Consider the following 21,596-nt stretch of genomic DNA (forward strand, 5'->3'; position numbering starts at 1 on the left):
CATGTTTAGATATGGCTTCTTTTTTGATCTATAGAGTTTTAGCCGGCAACATTTCAAAATGTCTCACTTTCAACATTTTATATGTTATCTATATTCTATTGTGAATAAAATATAAGTTTATGAGATTTGAAAATTATTCCATTCCTTTTTTACTCACAATTTGTACAGTGTCCCAACTTTTTTGGAATCGGGTTTGTATATACATTTATTTAAATAATTTCTTATAATAATCCCATACTATTCATCATGGTTCTTATTATTGTGCTACCCATTGGATTGGATTTGTCTGCTATTGTTTTGAGTGGCAATTGGGATTTGGAACTACTCCATCTCCAAACGTATAGAGTACTACGAGAAATTCAGTACAAACATAAAGCAAACAATAGTTAGGGATTCAGTATGCCAACCCCAATGGGTATTTGATGAAACGATAAAGGGCGGCACTATCTCTCCTCTGACTCAGATGTTTCTGCCTTGCATATACACTGGCATGGCAAAGAGGACTGTGTCACTGCTGCAACTGCTGCTGGTGGTGTATGGGGTCTGTGTGCCTGCATCAGCACAAATCTGCAGACTACTTGGTCAGCCTGCCCTTCCTCTACTTTCTGCGCAAAAAGACATCAATATTGGGGCAATTTTTTCATTTCACAAAAGTGCTCTGCTGAAGATCCAGCCTTTCACTTCCAAACCAAAGCCAACAACATGTGGCAGGTCTGTATGAAAATAATAACTCTTTGAGGTGATGATACTTTGCAGACGCACACAACTGAAATTCTATTTCTACAGCTTCAACAGCTTACGTGGGTTTAAAGTATGCTCAGACACTAATTTTTACCATTGAGGAGATTAATAACAGCACACAGCTGTTGCCTGGTGTTTCTTTGGGCTATAAGATATATGATTCCTGTAGCTCTATATCTCAAACTGTTCTGTCAGGCATGTCTTTAATGAATGGTTATGAAGAGACTCTGAGTGATACATCCTGCTCTAGACCACCAGCTGTTCATGCCATTGTTGGAGAATCAAACTCCTCTCCCACCATGGCACTGGCTTCTTTAGTTGGTCCTTTCAGCTTACCTGTTGTAAGAACTCTTACTTACTTAACTCTTGCTGCTTTTTATCATGTTGAATTAGTGTATGATTACAGGCACCAATTATGCTTTGAATTGAAATGCAAAGCAATTGTTGTAAATATAGAAAGCAATGTTTAGATTGTAGTGTTCTAATGTTTATGAAAATAATACTATTTTTTTATATACAGTGGAGTTTATTTATTTATTTATTATTATTATTATTTTATTTTTTATTTTTTTGCAGATTAGCCATTTTGCCACATGTGCATGCCTGAGTAACAGAAAAAGGTTTCCATCCTTCTTCAGAACAATACCCAGTGATTATTATCAAAGCAGAGCTCTGGCTCAGCTTGTCAAACACTTTGGCTGGACCTGGGTTGGGACAGTGAGGAGTCGTGGGGACTATGGTAATAATGGTATTGCAGCATTTGAGGAGGCTGCAAAACAAGAGGGGATTTGTATTTGAATACTCAGAGGCCATATTAAGCACCGATCCAAAGGAGCGCAGTTTTTAAAGACACTAGAAAGTGATAAAGAAGGGCACCGCCAGGGTAGTGCTGGCTTTTTTGCAGTGGGGAGATTTTGTTCCCCTCTTAAATGTAATAGCCCAACACAACATCACAGGGATACAGTGGGTTGGCAGTGAATCCTGGATCACTTATCGAACATTTGCAGAAAACAAAAGAATACAGTTTTCCTCTCTGGAGCTGTGGGTTTTGCTATAGCAAATGCTAAACTTGTGGGCCTGCGAGAGTTCTTAGTAAATGTGCATCCTAATCAAGAACCAAACAATGAACTTTTAAAAGAATTCTGGGAAACAGTTTTTCAGTGCTCTTTTAGGAGCAACAGTAGTGGTGGCTGTACTGGCTCAGAAAAACTGGCAGAGCTGCAAAATGAATATACTGATGTATCAGAGCTACGGATAGTAAATAAAGATGTGTACACTGCAGTGTATGCTATTGCACATACACTACACAATGTATTAAAAGACTTGAGATCCTCTACCAGCAGCAGCAAAGGAGAAACGGCCTACGCCACAAAAGGTATGCAAAAAAAAAAAAAAAAACAAAAAAAAGTATAAGTATATATATATTATAATATATCTATATATATATATATATATATATATATATATATATATATATATGTATTATAAACTATATATATAATATAGACTGAAACTTATTATATTCCATATATATATATATATATATATATATATATATACACTGAAACTTATTATGATTCCATATATATATATATATATATATATATATAATATATATATACACTGAAACTTATTATGATTCCAATCTTTCCTATAAGGTGTTGGATTATATGAGGGATGTGAGATTCACTGTTAAAACAGGTGAAGACATCTTCTTTGATGTAAGCGGTGATCCAGCAGCGAAATATGACCTTATTAACTGGCAGCCTGCTGATGATGGAAGTTTGCAGTTTAAGTATGTGGGCTTCTATGACAGCTCACTGCCTTCCCGAACAGTGTCTTCGAGTCATCCAGGAACACATGATATGGGCAGGGAACAGTAGGCAGGTACATTAATATTATTTATTAAAAAAAATCTTGAGGGCAAATAACATTTGAATTATGAAAAGGACAATGAATAAAGAACAATCAGTAAGTGGAATATAATGAAATAAGCATGAAAGCAATGACATATACATAAAGAAGAGCAATTCATTTAACAATTCAAATCATAACTTTTATATGACAATGTATTTTCTCATAGTTCCCTGTGTCCGTGTGCAGTGAGAGCTGCACCCCAGGTACTAGAAAAGCTGTGCAAAAAGGGCGACCTGTTTGTTGTTATGACTGTATTCCATGTGCAGAAGGAGAAATAAATAATGAAACAGGTAAAACTCTCATGAAAGTATGATTAAGTGTACAGCCGCGTAAACACAAATAAACTGTTATGCTAACCATTGACTTTATGATACGCTTTCCATTATTCATTCATTCATTCCTGAAATTTCTTCACAGATTCTAGTGACTGCTTTCCTTGTGATTTGGAGTACTGGTCGAATGAAGGCAAAGACAAATGTGTATTAAAAGTGGTTGAATTCCTTTCCTATACAGAAATCATGGGGATGGTGCTTTGTATTTTCTCTTTCTTTGGGATGTTATTGACAGCAATTGTATCTTTTCTGTTTTATCTTCATAAAGAAACACCCATTGTCAGAGCCAACAACTCAGAGCTGAGCTTCTTGCTGCTCTTCTCACTCTCACTGTGTTTCCTTTGTTCACTTACTTTCATTGGTCAGCCCACTGAGTGGTCCTGTATGTTGCGTCACACAGCATTTGGGATCACTTTTGTCCTCTGTATCTCCTGTGTTTTGGGTAAAACAATAGTGGTCTTAATGGCTTTCAGGGCTACACTTCCAGGAAGTAATGTTATGAAATGGTTTGGGCCTCTTCAACAGCGACTCAGTGTTGTTTCATTATCATTAATACAGATGATTATATGTGTGCTTTGGTTAACGATATCCCCACCTTTTCCTTATATGAATTTGAGCTATTATAGAGAAAAGATCATCCTAGAATGTAACTTAGGTTCAGCTCTTGGCTTCTGGGCTGTTCTGGGTTATACTGGCCTGCTATCAATCTTGTGTTTTATTTTAGCTTTTCTTGCTCGGAATCTCCCTGATAATTTCAATGAAGCCAAATTCATAACATTTAGTATGCTCATATTCTGTGCTGTATGGATCACATTTATCCCAGCTTATGTCAGTTCTCCTGGAAAATTTACTGTAGCCGTGCAGATATTTGCTATTTTAGCATCAAGTTTTAGTTTACTCTTTTGCATATTTGCTCCAAAATGTTACATCATTTTGCTAAAACCAGAGAAAAACACAAAGAAACAAATAATGGAAAAACCTCAACCAAAACCCCTTAAACCCAATTAAAAATTGAAAGTTAACAACTACAAAAAAAAAAAAAAAAAAAAATATTTATATATATATATATATATATATATATATATATAATATATATATATATATATATATATATATATATATATATATTACAAATAAATATTATAATAATATATATTTATTTGTATTCTGAGAATGAAACTCAAGAAAACTAGCAGATAAGTGAATAAACTATTTTATCTATAATAAGTAAAAAGAAAGCTTAAAGAATTACTGTTCAAGCCTTGTGCTTTTGGGTACTGGGGCTGCCTAAACTGACAGGAAAAATACATTTTGGTGCTCCTGATGGATTCCCATGTCATCATGATTGAATTTACATTCATATATATATATATATATATATATATATATATATATATATATATATATATATATATATATATATATATATATATAAATGTTGCTCCCCCTCACTTCTAATACTTCATGGGACACTGATTTTCACACTGTTGGTTGAAATTAGGAATCATTTGTTGCAATACAATATTAGTCTTTACTATTACTTTTTTGTCAATTTAACATATCCTTGCTGAATAAAAGTATACAAAAACCCAAAACTTTTGAACGGTGGTATGTTGTTACAAAGGATTTATATTTTGAATAAATGCTGTTCCTTTGATATTTTTATTAATCAAAGAATCATGGAAAAAATATCATAGGTTTGGCAAGTAAATAAATAAATGTAGAAATACAAAAATACATCCAAACACATAATATATACATCCATCCATACATACATACGGTGACCGAGAGAGCTCAACGTGCTATCAAAAAAAAAAACACACAAAAAAAACCTGCAAATTAAGATAACATCTCCATCAATTTGTCAACAAACGCTTTGCAAATACTCACAACCTAAACAAAAACAGTAACGCACTGCAAATACAAAAACACGCAAGTATACAGACCTAAAATACCTACTAATACTAGTATAAAGTACTTTAAGTATTTATAACCACAATACAAATACCATGGTTAAACTGTAGTTAGTGTAATATAGTGTGTGTAGTTTCTTTTTATTTATTTTTATATAATGGGCTAAATGTATTTGTTAATTAATTTTAATAGTAAATCCATATAGTTAATTTTTTGTTAAGGGAATATGTAAAAGTAAGTTAGCCAGCTTATAACCTTTCACAGTTAGCCTACAGTAATTGTGTATTCCGTCAGCTTAATTAGGCTAATAATATAAAAAAGCTAAGGAATTGTATGATCAAGATGTTAAAATAAATAAAAATCTCATCTTTCAGAGCAAACATTTATAAGCGTGTCCCAGCCATGTTCGCTCCTTGGCGGTTACCACATTTCCAATGTGTGCTGTTCATATTTGCACCGCTTTTCTGTATTTGTTTGTGTTAGGAGAATTTGCAACACTTTTCTGTATTTGGTTGTTTTGAGAATTTGCAGCATGTGTGTTGTCAAATTGAAGATGTTTTCTTAATTTGCAGGTGTTATTTTTTTTCTTTTCATTTGCAGCACGTTGAGCTCTCTCGGCCACTGTACATACATGCATACATACATACATACATACAGGTCCTTCTCAAAAAATTAGCATAAGTTCATTATTTTCCATAATGTAATGATAAAAATTAAACTTTCATATATTTTAGATTCATTGTACACCAACTGACATATTTCAGGTCTTTTATTGTTTTAGTACTGATGATTTTGGCATACAGCTCATGAAAACCCAAAATTCCTATCTCAAAAAATTAGCATATTTCATCCGACCAATAAAAGAAAAGTTTTTTAATACAAAAAAAGTCAACCTTCAAATAATTATGTAGTAGAAGGAAATCCAAGGCACTCTTCTTTAGAAATTTATAAAAAGCCTTTAATGAACTGGCTATTTCATGATAGAAAATTTAAAAGACATAGGGGGAAAAACAACCCACGCTACTATCAACGGCTGCGGTCCAATCCGATGGACAACATAAGAGATGAGGTAAAAGTCCTGTTGCTTACGGCGAGGGATACTGGGTGGATTTCAAAACAGGAGCATGATTTTCTCTTATGTCAACATCCTAGAATACCCACCTTCTATATGCTCCCAAAGATCCACAAGTCTCTCGAATCTCCTCCTGGCAGGCCCATCATATCATCCAATGGTTCCTCTCACAGAGCCAGCTTCGCAATTTATAGACTTTCACATTAAGCCATTGGCTCAACAACTTCCTTCCTATATACAGGATACTACTCATGTGTTGAAGGTCTTAAGCGATATGAGTCCAGATAACTGTTTCTTCTTAGTCACATTGGATGTGGAATCACTCTATACAAACATTGCTCATAACGATGGACTAAAAGCTTTACAACATTTCCTGACGAATAGACCTATAGACTCTTTGCCTCCTTCCGAGTTCATCATTAAGCTCACCGAATGGACACTTAAAAATAATGTTTTCCTTTTCCAAGACCTATTGTATGTTCAGGTTCGGGGCACTGCGATGGGTGCATGTTAACTATGCTAACCTTTTTTTAGGTTTGTGGGAGAAGTATTGTGTCTATTTAAACAGATAGAGTGATAAGATAAAATGGTGGGGGAGGTACATTGATGATATTCTTCTGATTTGGGGTGGTTCTTATGATGAACTGTTACAATTTTATGATCACTTGAACAATAATGATAGGAATATAAAATTGTGCATGGAACATTCCAAAACGGCTATTAACTTTTTAGATCTAACCATTTCTATTGGCAAAGATGGGAAACTCCATACTACTGTATATCATAAAACAACAGATTGGAACACTATGTTGAAAGCAGATAGTTTCCATCCAAATTGGCTAAAAAATAATATACCTTTTGGCCAGTTCCAACGTCTTAGACGGATTTGTGATACCGATAATGAATATGAAGTGCAAGCTAAAATCCTGTCCAAATGATTTTTAGAAAGGGGCTATCACACAGAAATTGTACAAAATGCTTACAAGAAAGCCCAGTGCATTTCTAGACCAGAGCTATTTCAGAAGAAGACAAAACGATCCTGTTCACAGAATCAGGCCTATTTTGTGACAGAATATAGCTCTTTAGCCAATCCCATAAAAAGGATTATACACTCAAATTGGAATCTTATTAAGAGTGATCCAGTTCTTAGAGAAGTGTTTTCTGCATCTCCTAAAATTAGTTTCAAGAGGGCTCCAACTCTACGAGATAGGCTAGTATCTAGTCATCTTCCTGCTAAAAAACAGACCACTTGGCTTAATAGACAATTAAAAGTTACTTATAAATGTGGGTCTTGTAACCATTGTTCTAATATTAAAGAATGCAAAGAATTCTGTAATTTCAAGACAGATAAGAGGTATAATATTAAGACATTCATTAATTGCAATACTACTTATGTGGTATACAGGTTATCATGCAAATGTGGATGCTTTTATGTAGGCCTGACCAAGAGACGTCTCAAAGACAGAGTATCGGAGCATAAAAATGCCATTAGAAAAGCTAATTTAGATTACCCTATGGCAAAACATTTTCAAAATGTTAAATAGTAATCCAGAAGGCCTAATGGTTGAGGGTTTAGAAATGATCAAAAAGAGTATTCGGGGTGGTGACCGATTAAAATTACTTCTACAGAGAGAAACATTTTATATATATGAGTTACAGGCCACAGTATACCCTGTTTTGAATGAAGAAATAGATTTCAGTCCCTTTTTGTGATATGCCTTTGTTGTTATGTAACCTCCTAGTGGACCTTCTCTGTATGTGCATGTAATTTGTCATTCAGGTGTTTCTAATTAGCATCTATATAAGAGTAAATTGTTTGATTGTAATACATACCCTGAAGAAGGCTGTTTGTGCCGCTACGCGTGGGTTGTTTTTCCCCTATGTCTTTTAAATTTTCTATCATGAAATAGCCAGTTCATTAAAGGCTTTTTATAAATTTCTAAAGAAGAGTGTCTTGGATTTCCTTCTACTACATTCTACTGAATTCCCGACCCCAAAGAGCACCTTCAAATGACTCTTTTTTGAACTCCTTGAGCACCCTGGACACTTTTTTTCATTCAAATAATTATGTTCAGTTATGCACTCAATACTTGGTCGGGAATCCTTTTGCAGAAATGACTGCTTCAATGCGGCGTGGCATGGAGGCAATCAGCCTGTGGCACTGCTGAGGTGTTATGAAGGCCCAGGATGCTTCGATAGCAGCATTAAAGCTCATCCAGAGTGTTGGGGTCTTGCGTCTCTCAACTTTCTCTTCACAATATCCCACAGATTCTCTATGGGGTTCAGGTCAGGAGAGTTGGCAGGCCAATTTAGCACAGTAATACCATGGTCAGTAAACCATTTACCAGTGGTTTTGGCACTGTGAGCAGCTGCCAGGTCGTGCTGAAAAACGAAATCTTCATCTCCATAAAGCTTTTCAGCAGATGGAAGCATGAAGTGCTCCAAAATCTCCTGATAGCTAGCTGCATTGACCCTGCCCTTGATAAAACACAGTGGACCAACACCAGCAGCTGACATGGCACCCCAGACCATCACTGACTGTGGGTACTTGACACTGGACTTCAGGCATTTTGGCATTTCCTTCTCCCCAGTCTTCCTCCAGACTCTGGCACCTTGATTTCCGAATGGACATGCAAAATTTGCTTTCATCCGAAAAAAAGTACTTTGGACCACTGAGCAACAGTCCAGTGCTGCTTCTCTGTAGCCCAGGTCAGGCGCTTCTGCCGCTGTTTCTGGTGGTCCCCGCACACGCCTGTGCAAGGTGGCTCTGGATGTTTCTACTCCAGACTCAGTCCACTGCTTCCGCAGGTCCCCCAAGGTCTGGAATCAGTCCTTCTCCACAATCTTCCAGCGTTTTTTGCCACACTTTTTCCTTCCCACAGACTTCCCACTGAGGTGCCTTGATACAGCACTCTGGGAACAGCCTATTCGTTCAGAAATTTCTTTATGTGTGTTTACCCTCTCGCTTGAGGGGTGTCAATGATGGCCTTCTGGACAGCAGTCAGGTCGGCAGTCTTACCCATGATTGCGGTTTTGAGTAATGAACCAGGCTGGGAGTTTTTAAAAGCCTCAGGAATCTTTTGCAGGTGTTTAGAGTTTAATTAGTTGATTCAGATGATTAGGTTAATAGCTCGTTTAGAGAACCTTTTCATGATATGCTAATTTTTTGAGATTGAGAATTTGGGTTTTTCATGAGCTGTATGCCAAAATCATCAGTTTAAAACAATAAAAGACCTGAAATATTTCAGTTGGTGTGCAATGAATCTAAAATATATGAAAGTTTAATTTTTATCATTACATTATGGAAAATAATGAACTGTTTTCACAATATGCTAATTTTTTGAGAAGGACCTGTATATTGATTTAAATTTTCTAAGACACTTTTTATTTTGTTATGCAAGTAGGCATTAATGATCATGAATATTAGACCTGAGAAGACAAAGGCCTGCATAATGAGCTGCATAATGAGCCTTAGAGTCAGGTGTGTGACTGAGAGGGAAGAGTTACAAGAAAGAATGTGAGGACAAAATAAATGTATATATTTTTTGTTTGTAGTTTATTTAGAATATATTTAATTATCCCACAAAACAACTCGAGATTCACTTGCGAGTGCATTTAAACAGATTATTAGGAACAATCAAAGCTGACTTTCAAAGCTGAATTTTTAGCATCATTACTCCAGTCACATGATTCTTCAGAAATCATTCTAATAGTCTGATTTGCTACTAAAAAAAAAACATTTATTTATTTATTATTATTATTATTATTATTATTATTATGTTGAAAATAGCTGAGAAGAATTTTTTTTTTTTTGATGAATAGAGTTCAGAAGAACAGCATCGTTTGTAACATGATACATTTATTTATCATCACTTGTGTGCTAAATAAAAGTTTTAATTTCTATATATACTGTCTCCAAACTTTTGAATGGTATAGTGTATATTTTTACACATGGAATAAGACTGGAGTAATCATGCAGAAAATTTAGCTTTGATCACATGAATAAATTACATTTTAAAATATATTCAAACAGAAAGCAGTTATTTTAAATAGTAACAATATTTCACAATATTACTGCTTTAGTAAATGCACTGGTATTGTGTCATGTTGAAATATATAAATGAACATCACATAGGCCTACCTGATATTTCCAAAGTGTATATTGTTTATGTGCTCTGAAGGATGAAAAAAAAATACAATACAATAAATAAAATTTTTAAGAGACTCATGGGAGTGTGTGCCTCACTTGGTCTTAGCTTTATTCCAGGTCGCTGAGTGGGCTGCTTATTTGCATTGTCTCGCTTTGCAACAGGTTAAATTTGCACTGTTGGCATCCTCATATCTGAAATAAAAAAGTAAGCATGCTGTTTACACAAATAAACTACATTATTAACATGATTGTGATGGTCACTGATACTAGTACTAATTTATAGAAGAAAAAGAAAGAACACAATTACCACATAGCACACATATTATCAGTGATATTTAAAACTTACTTGATACATTTACACCTCTGACACCAGTAACAGGGTATAACACATTCAAAATATTTACACCAGAGCAGATATTCATGAACAGAAGTTTAGTTGCATTCATAAACACAACCATGCTTTGTATGTAGGCCTATACAATCAAAAAAATATAGTTATAAACATATGGCTATATTCGTGAACGGCGAATAGCCTATCACAGAAAAGTTTTATCTAGTCATTCTTACTGATATTAGGCTAGTAACATTATAACTCATATTACTTGTATATCGTATTGATGTCCATGTTATAGAACATAAAAAAAACCTTGGAATAGTGAGACATTTCATTGTTGTGAATGAAACTTCATAATGTTTCACTTTATTATACATTTAGTCAGGAATTATAGTTTGGAAAAAGTCCAACTTGTAAAATGTTTACAAGTTATGTGAAAACTAATACAAAGTAGGTTAATAAAGACTTACTCATGTTTATGATCTCAGATGGATCAAGCCGCTGCATACATTTTTCTGAGATAATCCAAAGGTTATTCCTCTCAACGCATCCTCTTTAGGTTAATTCCTTCTCATTTGTCACAGCGAGTCTTTTCTGAGGTGAATTCTATCTTATTCCTCTCAGCGCAAAGCGAACAGTAAAATTTAAAAAACTTGAGGTATAGTCTTGCTGCTTTGTTTGTTGAGATGTGTACACGCTGTGCTCTTCAAGTGGATGATTATAATATCTATACCATGCTCAGCGCGTGGCCGTGGCCGCATTAGATGTAATGAAGGGAGACGTGAAAGACTCGACATCGCTTTGTTTTCATATGGATTACTTTATCACAGAATATTTGTTTACGATAAGACTTGCTTAGTCTAAATGTAGACATGTCAAGCATTCTATATATATTTCTCTCATGTCTCTTTGTTGAGTATTTGCTGAGTTAACAGTTCATTTTAATGACACGTTTTCTAAATGAAGATCACGCAGACCAAAGTGTGGCAGACAGAGCTCCCGGTTTGTTTTCTTTATTTTATAAATGCACAATGTTTTGTTGTTATTATTTGTGTATACAAATAAAAGTAAACCCTTTACAGATTCGATTGATGTATTGGTCTTATCTGTACGATCAAATCTGAAAGTTTAATTTAAGTTATTTTCGGTGTTATCAGGAGAAGATGCCACAAAACACGTATTTGCGTTTATTGACCCCAGAGGGTTAAGTTCCGTATCAGTTACAAAATATTATTATTACCTATAAAGCCCTTAATGGTTTAGCTTTTGCATACCTCTTCTTGTCCGTCTTCTACCATGCTACAATCCATCACGCTCCCTAAGGGTCACAAAACTCTGGACTTTTGGTAGTACCTGGGATAGGAAGGAGGTAGAGCTTTTTCATATTTGGTTCCCAACATCTGGCATAACCTTCCTGATAATGTTTGGGGTTCAGACACACTCTCTCTGTTTAAATCAATAAAAAAAACACATCTCTTTGGCCAAGCATTCAAATAATGCATCTCATAATCTTGGACAGCAGTTATATCTGATCAAATGCGCATTATTATTCTTGGGTTAAACTAATTAATTTTACTTGTTTGGAACAGCAGCTACACTAATTATGTCCCTATTTGTTTCTCTGTTTTGCCGCATCCCGTGGTAACGTCTCGGTAACGTATGGTAACCCTCGTTCCCTGAAGGAGGGAACGGAGACGCCATGTCGGTGACCGACGAAAATGGGATATCGCTTCGATAGACCAATCTACTTCGAGTGTAAACTAAACGAGCCAATGCACATTGGCATGCAATTATTGCACTCCAGCTGCCGCTGATCACAGCGTGAGTATAATAAGGCAGCAGGTGCAAATGCATACCAGGTTTTCGCTGAGGAGCCGAGCCGGAGACCCGGCGGGCTCAGCGGTGGTACAGCAACCATGGCGACGGGACGTGGCGTCTCCGTTCCCTCCTTCAGGGAACGAGGGTTACCATACGTAACCGAGACGTTCCCTTTCAGTCGGTCACTCTCGACGCCCACGTCGGTGACCGACGAAAATGGGATCCCTACCAAAGCGCCATGGGTGCTGCCCCTTCCAGTGCCCTGTGCGAGCCGCCTGCGCCCCTATTAGGTGTAGGCCGGGGCTCCGGAACAAGTAGTTCCACTCACCATTGTCAAAGCACTACCTCACTGGGTGAGACTGGATTTAACACTGGGAAAACGTACCCTTTTCCACTTGGAACAGGGACGCTGCGGAGGCTCCAATCCTTCCCGAAGGAGGGTCTCGGGAACAAATACACATATAGCATCCGTTTAGGTGTATATGGAGAAATTTTGAGGTGATTCAAAACCCTCCTGGAAAGGCAGAAGTCTGCCGGGAAAACACGGGCTCTAAGGCTATACCGTGGACTATACGCATACGAGTACCACTTAGGTCTCAATATGGAACCCAGCCTTCCATGGTTCTCACAGATTCATCATGAAGGCCTGGCGCCGGACGTTCCGCCGCGTCCAGCTGCCTAGGGTGATGGAGGATCTCAACAGGGGGGTCTACAGTACGGACACTCTGGAGCAGGTTTTAGCAAGCCGACACTAACCGGGGCCCTCTCGGTTTGCCACTACCCGTTTGAGGTGAGAACACAGGAGGATACCGGGTCTACACGAAGGCTATAGAACCCAGCAAACGTTGTTAGGGGTCGCCCAGCCCACAGCTCTACACAATATCTATCAGCGAGGCACCATGAACCAGCGCCCAGTAGGATGCAACACTTCTAGTAAAGTGAGCTCGCAACCTGAGCGGGCAGGGCACACCCTGTGCCCTGATAAGCCGGGGCAATGGCATCCACAATCCAGTGGGCCATCCTCTGCTTAGAGACGGCAATTCCCTTCTGTCGGCTTCCGTAACAGACAAAGAGCTGGTCTGAGGTCCCCTGAACCTTTGTGTCCGGGTCTACGTAGCATCTCAATGCTCGGACGGGACAGAGCAAAAGCTAGGGCTGGGTCTGCCTCCTCCAGGGGCAGTGCTTGCAGGTTCACCACTTGGTCTTTGAAGGGTGTAGTGGGAACCTTGGGCCCGTAGCCGGGCCGGGGCCTCAGGATTACCTGGGAGTCCGCCGGCCCAAACTCTAGGCATGAATAGTCGACTGAAAATGCGTGCAGTGTCCCCTATCCTCTTGATGGAGGCCAGTGCAAGCCGGAGCAGAGTTTTCAATGAAAGGAAACTTTGGCTCAACTGAATGCAAAAGGCTCGAATGGGCCCTTGCTGTAGTGATTTCAGCACCAAGAGTCAGGTCCAAGAAGAGGGGTATGGAGGGGGGACTAGGAAGGATTTAAAACTCCTGGCCACTCTAAGGAAAACCTGATGACGAGGTCATGCTTACCTAAAGACTTCCCATTATCACGGTCATGGTACGCAGCAAATAGCGGCAACCTGGACTTTTGAGGGTGGAGGGCAGACAGCCTTCGCTCCAGCCCTTGCTGCAGAGAAGGAAAGCCCCAACCGCAATCGGGCATCTTCGGGGGTCTTCTCCGGCGTGATAGAACACCACGCGACGAACAGGTTCCACACTTCAAGGCTATGAAGCGTGTCCTCGTAGACGGTCGCTCTTGCCGAAGTGATAGGTGTTCACTACCCTCCTGGGCAGGTCACCTAGAACCTCCGCGTCCCGTCCAGGACCAGACATGAGGTTTCCAGCAGGTCCTGGACGCGGGTGCCAAATGGGTGCCCTGTCTCTGAGTCAGTAGATCCTTCCCCTCAGAGGAATTGGCAAGGAGGGGCTGTCGCGAGGAGCACTAGTTCGGGGAACCAGGTCCGCGTGGGCCATATGGCGCCACTAGCAAGACTTGCTCCTCGTCCTCCCAGACTTTTGCACAGTGTCTATGCAAGAAGGCTCACTGGGGGAACCGCATACTTGCGTAGGCCCCGCGACCAGCTGTGTGCCAGTGCGTCCGTTGCCGAGTATGTTCCTCTCGGTCCAGGGAGTAGAACAACTGGCAGTGGAGCGGTCTCTGGAGAAGCAAACAGGTCTACCTGAGCGGCTCCGAACCGAACTCTCCAAATCAGCGGGAACCGTCAGGGGATGGAGTCTGCCATTCTCCCGGGAGCATTGCTCAAGACAGCTCGTCGGCTGTACGACTGAGCAGGCCTGGAATGTGAGAGACGACACGAAGAGACCTCAGAACCTTCCAACTCCAAAGGAGGAGGTGGCGGGCGATTTGTGACATGCGACGGGCGCGTAGACCACCTTGTCCGTTGATGTACGCAACACGGTCCGCCGTGTTGTCCGTCGGGCCCAGCACATGCTTGCCTCGTAAGTGACCTTTGAGACGGTTCAAGGCAAGGTGCACTGCTAACAACAATTGATGTGCCCTGCAGCTCGGGCCCGTCCAAAGCCCCTGAGACTGCATGCCCGTTGTACGTGTCCCCCCAGCCGGTGGTGGAGGCATCCGTGTAACCACCAGGCATGCCTGAGATCTGCTCTAGTGGCACCCCTGCCCTGAGAAGCGCAAGATCTGACCACGTGGTTGAAGGTTTGGCTGACAGGCCGGTTGTAACTTGGGTACCCGTTGAGTGCCGCGGCTTCCACGCCCACCTTGGGACTCGGCCATAAGCCAGTGCTGGAGCGGATCTCATATGTAACAGGCCGATGTGGTGTAACTGCCGGCTGCGGCTGCCCATAGGCCCCAGGAGCCTCTGAAAGAGTTTCAGTGGGAACGCTGTCCTGCTCTTGAATGTATTCAAGCAGGCTAAGCACCGACCGCGCACATTTCCTCTGTGAGGCGTGCTGTCTGTTCGACCGAATCCACTCCCATAAAAAAAAAACCGAGAAAAGAGATCCTCTGCCGTTTGGCAAAGAGTTTTTGCTCTTTTCCCAGTTGACCCAAGACCCCCATAGGGCTGGAGGTGCCGGAGCACCAGGTCACTGTGCTCGCACAACTGATCGCGAGATTGTTCATAGTATCAGCCAATCGTCTAGATAGTTGAGAAATACGAACACCCTGTTCTCTGAGGGGAACAAGAGCCGCCTCCGTGACTTTCGTGAAGACACGGGAGACAGGGACAGCCCAAGGGCAGGACCTTGTACTGATATGCCCGTCCTTTGAAAGCAAAACCGCAGAAAAGGTCTGTGGCGCGGAAGGATCGACACAGGATGTACGCGTCCTTCAGGTCGATCGCTGCAAACCAATCTCGGGGACGGACGCACTCGAAGATGCGTTTTCTGCGTCAACATCTTGAACGGTAGCCGATGAAGGGCCCGGTTCAAAACTCGCAGAGTCCAAGATCGGTCGTAACCCCCCACCGCCCTTCTTGGGTACAATGAAGTAGGGGCTGTAAAACCCCGTCCTCATATCGGCTGGAGGGACCGGCTCTATCGCGTCTTTCGCGAGTAAGAAACTGCAATCTCTTCCCGCACAGAACAGGGCATCGGACGCTTTCACTGTAGTGAATGGCTACCGCTGAACTTGGGGGGACGCCGCCGTGTGGGGGGCGAACTGAATCGCATAGGCCGAGTCTGATGGTCCGCAGGAGCCAGCGAGACGGGCTGGGTAGCTTAGAAACCGTACAAGCGGGACCAGCGCGGAAACCACAGCCGTACCCGCAGTGGGGCAGCGAGGTGGAACACAGGGACCCATCTCGGGCGGCTTGTGAGCAGGCCTGAGTGTGGTGCGAGTGTGGGGTGCAGGGCTCACCTGGTTCCACGGATTGGCAGAGAGTGCGTGAGTAGGGCCTTTGTTGACGCTCTCGAACCGCCCGCTGCTGCCATCTGGCGAAGGAGGAGGATGAGTGAGGTCCGGTGTTTGGCCGTCCGCAAAAACTCTCCGTGCCCTCCTGGGACCCCAGAGACAGAGAAAACCGCTCTCTCGTCGAGATTTCCAGATTCTCCCTGGCCCTCCTCCAGGGGAGGGAGAGGTGCTTTCACCATCCCCCATAAAGCGGCTACCCTCTCTTCTGGGCGCACCGTCCCGGGGGCCTCTTGCTCTTCCGCTCACCGCCAGGTTTGACGGGGGCCAGACGGGGTGGGGCGCCTGCCTATGCCCAGCTCTACGGCGACACTTGCTGGAGGCTGCTGCGGATGCGGCGCGGGAGCGGGATGATCGCAGGGTGCCTCGACGCAGGGCCCGCCCCCTCGAGCGACGAGCAGGGCTGTTTGTGTTGCACCGCGTACGGGTGGGAGGCAGCAGCTGCCCGCCGGGCAGAAGGTTGGACCGCCTCAGTCTTGCTCCCGTGCAGCCGAGAGAACTGCTGGGCCAGGATTGCTCGACCACGTCACCGAAGAGGCCGGTCTGGGACACAGGCATTAAGGAACTGATCTTTGTCGGCGTCCCTCACATTTCAAACCAGACTCAGCCAGAGATGAGGGCGCTCCTGGACCACAAGCGTGGACATCGCACGACCCAGAGAATGCACGGTGACCTTCGTCGCTTGGAGCGCAAGGCCATTGGCGGTTCTGAGTTTTCAGAACTTCTGATCGTACCCACCCTCGTTCAGGTCCTTCTTGGCCTTGGCCTGGTGCACCTGGCAGTAACGCCACAGCGCTGTAAGACACAGAGGCAGCTTTCCCCGCAAGCCATATAGGCACCGCCGGGTTAGAAACTCGACGAATGCCTATGCCCCGGGGAAGGAATCACCGGGTCTCCCGGCGCCAGCAGGAGGCAGACTGAGACACACTTGCATCGCTACCGCCCACTCCACTGGGGAATCACCGATACCCCTTCGTTGCACTGCAAGCGGGTGGTGAGGGAGGAGGGCCCCACCATCCGTTTCTGGCAGTAAAAGGTTCCATCCCCGACCTTGTGGACTCGTCATGCACTTCCGGGAAGAAGGGCACCGCTGAAGCGCCGTCTCGCCAACACACGAAGCTTCCGCGAGCGTGCTGAACTCGTAGTTCACAGCAGACACAGTCGAGCAGAACGATACTAACGCTCGGCTCCGAAGCGAAAAGCTGGTATGCATTGCACCTGCTGCCTTATTATACTCACGCTGTGATCAGCAGCAGCTGGATGCAATAATTGCATACCAATGTGCATTGGCTCGTTTAGTTTACACTCGAAGTAGATTGGTCTATCGAAGCGATATCCCATTTTCGTTGGTCACCGACGTGGCGTCGAGAGTGACCGACTGAAAGGGAACTAGGATTTACACAAGCTTCAGTCTGGATCCAGAACACTTGAAAATAGATGATGCCAACCCTGACACAACATACAGAACTATTAAATTTTGGATGGATCACGTGACCTTTGCGCTGCTCACTTTGTCAGAAATTGTATATATCCTGTCAGTAAATTGTGAACTACTCTTTAACTAGCCCACTATGAGTACCCCAGCAGTCAATGACATTTGTCAAAGAGAGATTGAACAATCGCCAATCAATAAAAAATTAAAAGATTCTGCCATCTCCAGAGAGGATCTGGACGCTGCTATAGCTAATGGTATCAAGCTAGCGCTCAAAGAGCAACAAAGTGCTCTCGATTCGGTTGTGGCTTTGACTGTAAGAGAAGCAATAGACTCTGTTCTGACTCCAGCACTCCGTGATCTACATTTAGATATACAAACGACAAACAATTCTGTAAAAGAGCTAAAAGCAGAAGTTGAAAAGCTAGCCAATGCAGCAAAGCAGAAACGGTACCAGGTCCATTCTGTTCAAGCAGCTGCACATGAGGATATAGGAGGACAGTCACAAACTTAAGAAATCAGCTGGAACATCTAACCGGACATTGAAGATGGCCTCATGATGGCGGCGCGCGGCTGACTACCGAGCTCCGGTTTTAGCACTAGTATTTTTGCGGCTTCACTGGCTACAGTAGGAATATATTGAGTGTATGTGCAAGGAGGTTTTGTGAGGTATAACCCGCGAACTCTGCAAAATTAACAGCAAGTATGGAGCAAAACTATCACAGAATCTTAAGTCAAGTTGGAGTGAGTAGGACTTCTGAGGGACAACTGACATGGCAATTCTGCAACATATCTGGGAGCTCAGAGGCAAGAGAATGGTGTGCTCTCAGAAGCAGAGAAGAGAGAGCAAAGCGGAGAGCCGGCCTGCTGGCTGGCTAAACTAAAGGCTAACAACAACAGACTGGTGATTCCATCTCTTTTTTAGCCAATGTTTGGGCGTTGAATAACAAAATGGATTTATTAAGGCTGCAAATTAATATGTACAAGGAGATGAGGAACTGCTGCATGCTTTTATTGGCCGAGCATGGCTTAATGACAATGTACCAGATTCTGTACTCCAGATCAGTGGCATGCTACTCCACCGGGCCGACCGGAGTCAGTTGTCGGGAAGACTCCTCAAGAGGTGGACTTTCGCGCGTATATCAATAAAGGTTGGTGCACTAACTGTTCCATTATTAGCACTCACTGCTCTGGAAATGTTGAATACATGACCATCAAATGATGCAGCTGGGTTCCTCAGAGTTAATCTTTCCAAGTGGATCCCTTCACTGAAAGGCCATGACATTGAGATTGACCGGGCACATCGAGTGTATGGATGGAAGGAAAAACTCCAGATTGGCCGCGCACTCTCATCTTCCATGTAACTAAGATGGCATGACAGGTCGGTGATCATATACACAGGACAATGTCATGCTACTATTTTTTTTCCCCGAATTTTAAACCAGTCACAACTACCGCAAGAGAAAGAGTTTCTAATCCAGTCTTGAAGAAGATGACAGCCCCTCGTCTCCAGCCCTTCCTCACATTTCCCGCAGTAATTAAACTATTTACACAAAGGTGAACAGGTGATGTTCGACTCTCCTCAAAAGGCTGAGGGATTTTGTTACTCACTGTCACAGAAGTATTCTGCAGCACTACAACGCAGTGGGAGGCAACGGCTACCATCTCCATCTTTTCAGCTCAACGAGAACAGCTCCGTGGTGATCCTAACTGCCCTGAAGAGGACAATAACAAGGTGGCCATGGACACTTGTTAATTTCTTTTTGGAATCTTGCCCCTGTCCCGTATGCTCGTCTGCTGACTGGTAAATAATAATAATTTATTTATTTTATTTATTTTTATTTACTATTACTATTTTTCAGGCTAATGGAGAGCAGGTTTAATCTCTAAGCTTTTGGCTCAGTGGGCCTTTTAGAGACATGTCTTGCGTTGAAGTGAACTGGTCACGTATCAACATATGTTTCTTTTGTTTATGCAGACCTACACTCTCGGTAATGTGCGGTCTGCTTTGGCTTTTGTACATAGTTGTTTGTCATTCCTTTTTCTTGTTTTTTTTTCTATGCCCTTCAACAGACATCAATACTCTTATTTATTTTGCTTTTCTTTTTTTAAAAAGGATTATGTATTGAGGTGGATTGGTATCCAGGATACATACTACCATTTACGTGTCACTGGCAGTATGGCACTGCTTGTATTTCTTTAGGTAGACATAATCTTGACATTGCGTAAGCACACAATGCAGGTTCTGAATATCTTATCATTGAATGTGAATGGCCTAAATTATCCTATTGCTGCATTCAGATATTATTAGAATATTTGCACCATAAATCGATTTCTGTGCCCTAATAGAAGAAACCCATTTAAAAACAATGCAATGTGGAACATTTTCAAAAACAAGTATTACAAACTGGCAGGCTTCTGTGTTCTAATAAACTAAGGGGTTCATATCTTAATCTAATGGAGGTTACATTTAACCATTGAATATACCGGAATGATGATGAGGGTAGATTTGATTTTATAGCTTTATAATACATACGACAGGTTAGCATTGTTTCCATTACCGCCCGAATGAGGCAGATGCGCATTTTTCACAAATATTTCAAATATACATTTTGAGCAGATTGAATGTCCTTAGTGATGGCTGTCTTAAATCCTGCACTGGATAAATCTCAACCTGATACTACAGCTAACCCATCCCTGAGTTATTAAATAAATTTATCACAGAACTTAATGTAATCGATGTGATTACATCAGCTTGGATGTGTTCCCTATCCGCTGATCTCCAAGCTCTGTGATCTTGGCATCAGCCCTTCCCTGTAACTGGACCTTGGACTTTCTCACCAACAGACCACAGTCTGTTAGGATCAGTAACCACACCCCTCCTGGGCCCCTCATTTAAACACTGGGGTACCTCAGGGCTGTGTGCTGAGTCCAATCCTCTAATCCCGTTTCTCACGACGAATGGCTACCTGTCATGGCGCTAACTTCATAATCAAGTTTGTGGCATGACACCACAGTGGTAGCTCCTGATCAGCTGCAATGTGATGAGACAGCCATAAAGGGACAAGTTTCAGCATCCAGCAATGTGGTGTTTGCACCAATAAACCTGCACTCAACACCCAAAAAGACCAAAGAGCTGATGTAGACCACTGGCGGACTAAAGAAGGACCACACTCCCAATCTACATTGATGGGGCTGAAGTGGAGCGCGTGGCGGAGCTTCAAGTTCCTTGGTGTCCACTCTATGAGGATCTTTCCTGGACCCTCAGCACACCTCCATGCCTGATTAAAAAGGCACACACAGCACCTTTGCACTTCTATAGGAAACTAAAGGAAGTTTACCTGTCCCCCAACATCCTGCTGAACTTTTACAGCTGCACCTATTGACAGGGTCTCCACAAACTGCATCACAGTGTGGGTATGGCAACTGCACTGTTTCTGACCAGAAAGCCTCCAGCGGGTGGTGAAATCCTGCCCAATACAATCACTGGTGTCGGGCTACCCTCATTCAAAGAGCATCTACCACAAACGCTGCCTAAGGAGTAGTGAGAAGTAATGAAGCTAAGAGACTCTCTCACCACAGTCATAGGCTTTTTCCTCAGCCTCTCCCGTTCGGGGAGATGTTATAGGACTCTTCGCGTAGCACCAGCAGACTCAGGAAACAGTTTCTTTCCTCCGCGTCAGCCTACTGACTCTAATCTCAGGCGATGAACATTACATCCTGGATGGACACCTTAGCTTAAAAAAAAAAACAAAGAAAAAAAATACACATATTATGATTTTTTTGCACATTTCCTTGCACACATTTCTACCTCCGATGCCATTTCTCTCTGCACAGTTATGGTCATTGGCCATATATATAAACTTATACTATTCACATTACCTCACATTGTAAATACACCTTCTTTTTATACTCACTGTACAATGCATCTTCATGTTTACTTGCTTGCACTGAGTTGTATGTACAGTCATTTGCATTGAGCTGA

The 21,596-nt window shown here is 42.1% G+C and overlaps 1 pseudogene; it reads left to right on the forward strand.

The window, feature by feature from the left end:
- Window positions 1–490: 490 nt before the first annotated feature.
- LOC122148636 lies at window positions 491–3,998 on the forward strand (annotated as a pseudogene).
- Window positions 3,999–21,596: the final 17,598 nt, after the last annotated feature.

This window comes from Cyprinus carpio, chromosome A18 (assembly GCF_018340385.1).
Source record: "Cyprinus carpio isolate SPL01 chromosome A18, ASM1834038v1, whole genome shotgun sequence".
NCBI lineage: Eukaryota > Metazoa > Chordata > Actinopteri > Cypriniformes > Cyprinidae > Cyprinus > Cyprinus carpio.